General features: G+C 50.4%; 1 protein-coding gene across 1 annotated transcript in view; it reads left to right on the forward strand.

The window, feature by feature from the left end:
* Positions 1-7,500, forward strand: part of LOC143281168 (uncharacterized) — a 137,886-nt gene that overhangs the window by 87,014 nt on the left and 43,372 nt on the right. The gene's annotated exons all lie outside the window — the stretch shown is intronic.

Raw genomic sequence — 7,500 nt, forward strand, 5'->3', positions numbered from 1 at the left:
GTTACATGTCTGTCTGAGTGTGTGTGTGTGCGTGCCTCAAATCTTGATTGAATGACACAGGAAACGAGTGATGAGCGCCCTGTGGCAGCCGTCAAAAATCGGCTCTACCCAGGATAGGCAGCCTGTTGTGCATATGACCCCGTGTTTGTAAAGCGCTCAAAGCTTGGTCTCCGACCGAGGATAGGCGCTAAATAAGTATCCATATCAATCAATCAATCCACAAAAAAAAGAAAGAAAAAACTTGCCCAAGCACCCATGACACCTCTCCATCTTGTCGTTTGTTAGCTGCACACCCCCAGTGCCCGTGACACAGTGTCCAACATTGATGGATCGTTTTCATTATTGCCGTTCTTCTTCCTTCCTCTCCTCTGTCGCCTCTTCCCTTCCATGTTGTCTCTCCATCTGTGTGTGTGTGTGTGTGTGTGTGTGTGTCTCTGTCTCTCTCTCTCTGTGTCTCTCTGTCTCTGTCTCTCTCTTTCCCTCTCTCTCTCTGTGTCTGTCTGTCTGTCTTTGTCTGTCTCTCTCTCTCTGTCTGTATTTGTCTGTCTCTCTCGGTGTGTCCTCTGTGTCTCTCTCTTTCTTTCTCTCTCTCTCTGTGTCTCTGTCTGTCTGTCTGTCTGTCTCTGTCTCTCTTTCTCTGTCTCTGTCTCTCTCTTTCTCTCTCTCTCTGTTTCTCTCTCAACTCACCCCCAAGATAATTGATGAAGTGTCGAATTCATGATGATCATTTATGTGGATTTTGTGTGTGCACATGGTTGGGGTGTGTGTGTGTGTGAGTGTGTGTGTGTGTGTGTGTGTGTGTGTGAGTGAGTGAGTGACTGAGTGTGAGTGTGTGTGTGTGTGTGTGTGTGTGTGTGTGTGTGTGTGTGTGTGTGTGTGTGTGTGTGTGTGTGTTACTATGAATTAAAAGTGAATGTATTTCCTTTGTTTACAATTATCATTGAAAATACCACTCCCTCCCTCCCCCTCCCCCTCCTTGTCTACAGGACTTGAGGCTGAATGGACAATAAAATATGTCGGTTTTATCACTGTTGGTGTGTGTGGCCTTCTCTCTATTTGGTGTGTGTGGCCTTCTCTCTGTTGGTGTGTGTGGCCTTCTCTCTATTGGTGTGTGTGACCTTTTCTCTGTTTGGTGTGTGTGGCCTTCTCTCTTTTGGTGTGTGTGGCCTTCTCTCTATTTGGTGTGTGTGGCCTTCTCTCTCTGTTTGGTGTGTGTGGCCTTCTCTCTGTTGGTGTGTGTGGCCTTCTCTCTGTTGGTGTGTGTGGCCTTCTCTCTCTGTTGGTGTGTGTGGCCTTCTCTCTGTTGGTGTGTGTGACCTTCTCTCTGTTGGTGTGTGTGGCCTTCTCTCTGTTGGTGTGTGTGGCCTTCTCTCTCTGTTGGTGTGTGTGACCTTCTCTCTGTTGGTGTGTGTGGCCTTCTCTCTGTTGGTGTGTGTGGCCATCTCTCTGTTGGTGTGTGTGGCCTTCTCTCTGTTGGTGTGTGTGACCTTCTCTCTGTTGGTGTGTGTGGCCTTCTCTCTGTTGGTGTGTGTGGCCTTCTCTCTCTGTTGGTGTGTGTGACCTTCTCTCTGTTGGTGTGTGTGGCCTTCTCTCTGGTGGTGTGTGTGGCCTTCTCTCTGTTGGTGTGTGTGGCCTTCTCTCTGTTGGTGTGTGTGGCCTTCTCTCTGTTGGTGTGTGTAGCCTTCTCTCTGTTGGTGTGTGTGGCCTTCTCTCTGTTGGTGTGTGGCCTTCTCTCTGATGGTGTGTGTGGCCTTCTCTCTGTTGGTGTGTGTGGCCTTCTCTCTGTTGGTGTGTGTGGCCTTCTCTCTGTTTGGTGTGTGTGACCTTCTCTCTGTTTGGTGTGTGTGGCCTTCTCTCTATTGGTGTGTGTGGCCTTCTCTCTGTTGGTGTGTGTGGCCTTCTCTCTGTTTGGTGTGTGTGGCCTTCTCTCTTTTGGTGTGTGTGGCCTTCTCTCTGTTGGTGTGTGTGGCCTTCTCTCTGTTGGTGTGTGGCCTTCTCTCTGTTGGTGTGTGTGGCCATCTCTCTGTTGGTGTGTGGCCTTCTCTCTATTGGTGGTGTGTGGCCTTCTCTCTGTTGGTGGTGTGTGGCCTTCTCTCTGTTGGTGTGTGTGGCCTTCTCTCTGTTGGTGTGTGGCCTTCTCTCTGTTGGTGTGTGGCCTTCTCTCTCTGTTGGTGTGTGTGGCCTTCTCTCTGTTGGTGTGTGTGGCCTTCTCTCTCTGTTGGTGTGTGGCCTTCTCTCTGTTGGTGTGTGGCCTTCTCTCTGTTGGTGTGTGTGGCCTTCTCTCTGTTGGTGTGTGTGGCCTTCTCTCTCTGTTGGTGTGTGTGACCGTCTCTCTGTTGGTGTGTGGCCTTCTCTCTATTGGTGTGTGTGGCCTTCTCTCTGTTGGTGTGTGTGACCTTCTCTCTGTTGGTGTGTGTGGCCTTTTTTCTGTTGGTGTGTGTGGCCTTCTCTCTCTGTTGGTGTGTGTGACCGTCTCTCTGTTGGTGTGTGTGGCCTTCTCTCTGTTGGTGTGTGTGGCCTTCTCTCTGTTTGGTGTGTGTGACCTCTCTGTTGGTGTGTGTGGCCTTCTCTCTGTTTGGTGTGTGTGGCCTTCTCTCTATTGATGTGTGTGACCTTCTCTCTATTGATGTGTGTGACCTTCTCTCTGTTGGTGTGTGTGGCCTTCTCTCTCTGTTGGTGTGTGTGGCCTTCTCTCTCTGTTGGTGTGTGTGGCCTTCTCTCTTTTGGTGTGTGTGACCTTCTCTCTATTGGTGTGTGTGACCTCTCTCTGTTGGTGTGTGTGGGCTTCTCTCTATTGGTGTGTGGTGGCCTTCTCTCTGTTGGTGTGTGGCCTTCTCTCTGTTGGTGTGTGTGGCCTTCTCTCTGTTGGTGTGTGTGGCCTTCTCTCTGTTGGTGTGTGGCCTTCTCTCTGTTGGTGTGTGTGGCCTTCTCTCTGTTGGTGTGTGGCCTTCTCTCTGTTGGTGTGTGTGGCCTTCCCTCTGTTGATGTGTGTGGCCTTCTCTCTTTTGGTGTGTGTGGCCATCTCTCTGTTTGGTGTGTGTGGCCTTCTCTCTGTTGGTGTGTGTGGCCTTCTCTCTGTTGGTGTGTGTGGCCTTCTCTCTGTTTGGTGTGTGTGGCCTTCTCTCTGTTGGTGTGTGTGGCATTCTCTCTGTTGGTGTGTGTGGCCTTCTCTCTATTGGTGTGTGTGGCCTTCTCTCTGTTGGTGTGTGTGGCCTTCTCTCTGTTGGTGTGTTCCCCCTCCCACTCTCTCTCTCTGTCTCTCTGTCCCTGTCCTTCCCCACGACCACCCCCTCTTTCTCCCCTTCACTCTCTCTATGTCTCTCTCTCCCCCCCCCTCTCTCTCCCCTTCTCTCTCTCTCTCTCTGTCTCCTTCCTCTCTCTCCCCCACCCCCTCTCTCTCTCCCTCTGTCGTTTTTCTCGTCCCCACTCTTTCACGTTCTTTCTGTTTACCCACCCCCCCCCCCCCCCCCCCCCCCACGCAGCGCTGTCCACACCTGTCTACTTCAACACGGACACCGTGACCCCGCCAACTGGCTGGCAGGAACCAGAAAACGGGGAGGGTGCCAAATGGAAATCCGCAAGAGGGCCTGACTCTTGGCTGTGTGCTCCCTTCATTCCCCCCCCATCAGTGTCGCTGGGATTGTTTGACACCAGAAAAGCCTCCATTATCAGTGTGAGAGGCTGCGGGGTTTCTGTCTGTGTGTGTGTGTGTGTGTGTGTGTGTGTGTGTGTGTGTGTTCGTCTGTCTGTCTGTCCTTCTACTTCCTTCTGTCTGTCTGTCCGTCTCTTTTCTTTCTCCTCGTGCTTAGCTCCTCCTCTTGTCGCTCCCAACCCCCCCCACCCCGCACCTCCGCACCCCCAGCCCCCTCTCCTCCCCGCCACCCTCTGGTGTGCGTTTCTTTCCGATGTCTGTCTTTCTCTGTCTTCATCCCCCCTCCTCTCTCCCTTCACCTTCTTCTCCCTCCATCTATTCCGTGTTGTCCCCCATCCTACTACCCTCTCTGTCTCTCCTCAATCTCTCTCCCTCCATTTATTCCGTGTTGTTCCCACATCCTACTTCCCTCTCTGTCTCTCCTCAATCTCTCTCCCTCCATCTATTCCGTGTTGTCTCTCTCTCCTACTCCCCTCTCTGTCTCTCCTCAATCTCTCTCCCTCCATCTATTCCGTGTTGTCTCCCTCTCCTACTCCCCTCTCTGTCTCTCCTCAATCTCTCTCCCTCCATCTATTCCGTGTTGTCTCCCTCTCCTACTACCCTCTCTGTCTCTCCTCAATCTCTCTCCCTCCATTTATTCCGTGTTGTCTCTCTCTCCTACTCCCCTCTCTGTCTCTCCTCAATCTCTCTCCCTCCATTTATTCCGTGTTGTCTCTCTCTCCTACTCCCCTCTCTGTCTCTCCTCAATCTCTCTCTCCTCCATTTATTCCGTGTTGTCCCCATCCTACTCCCCTCTCTGTCTCTCCTCAATCTCTCTCCCTCCATCTATTCCGTGTTGTCTCCCTCTCCTACTACCCTCTCTGTCTCTCCTCAATCTCTCTCTCTCCATTTATTCCGTGTTGTCCCCCATCCTACTCCCCTCTCTGTCTCTCCTCAATCTCTCTCCCTCCATTTATTCCGTGTTGTCTCTCTCTCCTACTCCCCTCTCTGTCTCTCCTCAATCTCTCTCCCTCCATTTATTCCGTGTTGTCCCTCTCCTACTCCCCTCTCTGTCTCTCCTCAATCTCTCTCCCTCCATTTATTCCGTGTTGTCTCTCTCTCCTACTCCCCTCTCTGTCTGTCCTCAATCTCTCTCCCTCCATCTATTCCGTGTTGTCTCCCATCCTACTCCCCTCTCTGTCTCTCCTCAATCTCTCTCCCTCCATCTATTCCGTGTTGTCTCCTCTCCTACTCCCCTCTCTGTCTCTCCTCAATCTCTCTCCCTCCATTTATTCCGTGTTGTCTCTCTCTCCTACTCCCCTCTCTGTCTCTCCTCAATCTCTCTCCCTCCATCTATTCCGTGTTGTCCCTCTCCTACTACCCTCTCTGTCTCTCCCCAATCTCTCTCCCTTCTCTCTACTTTATCTCTATCTCCGCCAGTTTCCATACGAAATAAAAAGAAATCCGAGGAAGACTACTACTTCTTCTTCTTCTTCTACGCCTCCTCTTCCTCCTCCTTCTTCTTCTCCTCCTCCTCCTACGTATTCGTCTCCGTCCTCTTCTTTCATTTTTTCTTTCTTTCTTTCTTTTCTCCGTGCCTTTGTGAAATTAACGGTCTCGCTTATTTTAGTTCCCTTTTTTTGTACGCCGTCTTCACAGTGTGGCCTGATCTAATTCTCTCTCTTCCCATCTTTTGTTTCTCTCGTTTCTACTCTCTCTCTCTCTCTTTCTCTCTCTCTTTCTTTCTCTCTCTCTCTCTCTCCTTCTTCTTCTGCTCCTCCTCCTTCCTCCTCCTTCTTCTCTTCTTTCTCCTCCACACCTCTAAGTCTTTTCTATTTTTGTGTGGAGAGGAATGATATCACATTGTTGCCAGTGTTCCGAGGCGGGGGGTGGGAAGGTGGTGGGTGGGGTAGGGGACCACAGTTGCCCATATCGGATGGACCGTTTTGACTTAAGTGGCCTTTTAATGTGAAGAGTGCGATTGGAATTCCACCCACGCCGGGACTTTTCTTTCTGTTCTATTTCTGTAGATTGTTGGCAGTTTTGTCTCTCTCATCATTGCTGAATAATAATAATATTAATAACAATGGTATTTATATAGCGCTGAATCTTGTGCAGAGACAAACCAAAGCGCTTTCGCACCAGTCATTCACACGCATGCACATCTCTAGAATCGGAGAAACTGAAGACAAGGAAGAGGCAGGGAATGGAGGCTATTTTGGGAAGAGGTGGGTTTTCAGGCCAGACTTGAAAGAGCTGAGTGCGTAGACTTGACGAAGCGAAAGAGGAAGTTCATTCTAGTTGCAAAGTCCAGAGACAGAGAAAGAACGGCGGCCAACAGTCGAGTGTTTGTATCTGGGAAGACATCCAGTAAATCATCGTCATTATCAAAGATTGGCGTCGAGGGAAACACTGATTTGAAATGATCAAGCAACTGCACGGCGACTAAATGCTGCAAATGAATTGCACTAGCTGTCAAACACTAACCCTGTTGTGATCAGGAAAGGATACAAATTCTGGCCCTCGGACAGTTTCAGATTCAAAGAGGTGTCAGAGCGTGCGGACAGATCCATATGCGGCACACCACATCTGCTGGAAAAAATGCCTGACCTTCGCAATAGACGGGCGCAGTAGCCTAGTGGTTAAAGCGTTGGACTTTCACTGTGAGGGTTCCGGGTTCAAATCTCGGTAACGGCGCCTGGTGGATTTAGGGTAGAAACTTTTCCGATCTCCCAGTTCAAAATATGTGCAGACCTGCTAGTGCCTGAACCCCCTTCCTGTGTTTTCGCACGCAGAAGATCAAATACGCACGTTAAAGACCCTGTCATCCATGTCGGCGTTCGGTAGGTTATGGAAACAAGGACATACCCAGCATGCACACCCTCGAAAACGGAGTATGCTTGCCTACATGGCGGGGTAAATATACAAAAACGGTCATACACGTAAAATATTACAAGTCTGTCTGAGTGTGTATGTGTGCGTACGTGAAATCTGATTGAATGACACAGGAAAGGAGTGATGAGCGCCCAGTGGCAGCCATCAGGTCGGCTCTACCCAGGTGGGAAGCCAAATGATCCCGAGTTTGTCAAGTGCTTAGTGTTTGGTCTCTGACCGAGGATATGCGCTATATTATAACTGTCCATATCATTCATTCATCATTCATTCATAACCCCAACACGCTGATCAGGCCTTGAGAAATAAGAACACGATTTCTATCCTTGAAAAAAAAAGGGGAGGGGGGATGAGGGGAGGGGGGAGATTCAAGTGTCAGTGAAATGTTTGTCTAGCTTGTCTAGCTATTGTGAAGCGAGCAACCACGTATTTTATTCTCCGGCCACATACATTTACCATTGCCCGTAAAATGAGAAACGGAGAAATTTGCATTGAACAGTGACAGTGTAATGGTCCGGTACCGTTTAAAGTGTCAATCAGGAATCGACCAGTCAGTCAGTGAGACAGTGTTTCTCGTGTTCCCACCTCTCTCTCTCTCTCTATCTCTCTCTCTCTCTTCTCCCCACCTCCCCCCCTCCCTTTCTTCTGTCCTCCACACTGTGACCACCACCACCACCACCACCACCACAATCACTTGACACACCACCTACCTCTACCCCCCAATACCTCAGGGGCCACAAGGCGCGAGGTACGAGAGATGGGGCCGGGTGCAGTAAGGCTGTGAACCATGACAGTTGTGTGAGGGTGTGCCGTTTGTCTCTGTGAGGGAGAGAGGCTGGTAGTACCTGATGGCTTTGGGTGTTGCTGTGAGGGGGTAGGGGGGTGGGGGTGGGGGAGGCTTTGTCTGGGTGTCTTCCATGGGCAGCTCTCAGGGTCCGTCCATCAGTCAGTCTTACTTAGAAGGAAGGAGAGGAGGA

This window comes from Babylonia areolata, chromosome 4 (assembly GCF_041734735.1).
Source record: "Babylonia areolata isolate BAREFJ2019XMU chromosome 4, ASM4173473v1, whole genome shotgun sequence".
Classification (NCBI taxonomy): domain Eukaryota; kingdom Metazoa; phylum Mollusca; class Gastropoda; order Neogastropoda; family Buccinidae; genus Babylonia; species Babylonia areolata.